General features: G+C 52.7%; 1 pseudogene; it reads left to right on the top strand.

The window, feature by feature from the left end:
• The first annotated feature begins 585 nt into the window (after positions 1–585).
• Positions 586–1,768, top strand: LOC119347254 (annotated as a pseudogene).
• Positions 1,769–1,775: the final 7 nt, after the last annotated feature.

Consider the following 1,775-nt stretch of genomic DNA (forward strand, 5'->3'; position numbering starts at 1 on the left):
AAATAGAAAGGCCACGATTGAAAGATTTAAATTCAAATTCATTTGAATTTAATTCAAATGATTTGAATAGGAAGTGAGGGTTGGGAAGGTCCAAAAATGTTCGGATTTTTGGTGGAGCTCCGGAAAATGATGAAAGAAATTATGGGCAAGGTTGGAGACCAAGAATTGAGATAACAAAGGCATTGGGATTTATTTGCAAGTGGGTTATGGTTAATTCCAAATAAATGGAATATTTACTATAGCTCTCTAAATATCGAGAGGATATGTTTTAAAGAGAAATCACCATGTGAATATCCCTCGATTTAAATAGATCAACGATCTATGCAATTTATTTAGGTGAGTTTTTAAAAATTAAATGACATGATGGCATGATGCAATGCAAATGATGTAACAAACAAAACAAATCACACGATGAAACTCGAAGTAGCTGGAAGTCTTCTGGAGCGTCGGTCTCGGGGCGTTACACCCTCGCCCTCCTCCCGCGCGAGGACTTCCGGCCAAAGGAGGAGCCGCCCGCCAAGAGGATCAGGAGGTCCAAGAGGCTCGCCGGCATGGGGCAGCCCAAGGATAGCTTGTCGTCCGCAGGGTTACCTGGCGCAGAGTTGCTCAGGCGTCCTGCCAGGCTCTCGTCAGGTTGATGACGAGCTACTTCGGATGCATCACCGAAGAACAGGCCACCCGCTACCTCCACTGGGCGGGCGCCGACCTCGCCCGTGCCGTCCTGCTCGTCGAGCATGATCTATACGCTGCGGAGCTCGTGCTCCCTGGCCCTGCCTCCGAGAGGACTCAGGTGGCGCTCAGGTGTGCGGCGGTGCATGTGTGCCATTCCGCGCCTGACGTCCTTGTGCGGCTCCAAGTGTCACCTTTGTCACGTCAACGACTCCTCGCCGCCGCCCCCTTCCTAAAGCCGGGAGGGCCGAAGCCCACCGTTTATAATGTTAACACCAACATGGATCTGCTGCGGTACCAGGACGATGGCCCCCTCGACCTCTAGGTGAATTTTCTGCCGGGCGGGAGGGGGGGTAGTCGTCTACTACCGGAACCTCAAGCCCAGTGAAGGAACATTTGAGGTTTCCAAAAGCACGAGCTCCATGGACGGCTTCGACATGGTCACCATCAATGTCGAGCGGCATGGCGACCACTTCGTGTCCTTGCGGTCTCATGAAAACAAGAGATCCATGATATCAACATGTCTGGCAAAGGCCGTGAAAACATCTCATAGGCGTGGGTTATTGGACAAATGTGGCGGTGATGCCTGCGAGTACACCCAGTCTCTCACGACGAGGCTCCACGCCATGATCCACACCTTCTATCTCAAAGCCGTCACCATGCTACCCTCTGCAGGGCTTAGGCTCATCCGCGACATCATGTTCGCCAGCCCACTGCTATGGCCCCATGGACCCCATCTCCATCATCATCCTCAACTCCATTTGGTACAACATAGTGTGCCCGCTCCCACACGCAGACACTAAGATCCAGGTGTACGACATCCTCGACACCCTCTCCTTGCTTCGCGTGGAGGTCCGGTCCTTGGAAGGCCTCATCGCCACCGTTCGTGCAAACCCTGAGTCTGGATCATCCATGCAGTGGGTGATAGAGCACCTCTGCTGCAAACAATGTGACTTGTCCAAGGAGACGCACACACTACAACAGTTTGTTGCCGCAGCCGCAGCGGGTCGACATCCATGGCCCGCTGCACTAGGATCATTCCTCACGTCGTCCCTGACACCCGGCGTGTTGCTTGACCTACAAAACTTGCTGACCACTGGTACCAA

This window comes from Triticum dicoccoides, unplaced genomic scaffold (assembly GCF_002162155.2).
Source record: "Triticum dicoccoides isolate Atlit2015 ecotype Zavitan unplaced genomic scaffold, WEW_v2.0 scaffold61757, whole genome shotgun sequence".
Lineage (NCBI taxonomy): Eukaryota > Viridiplantae > Streptophyta > Magnoliopsida > Poales > Poaceae > Triticum > Triticum dicoccoides.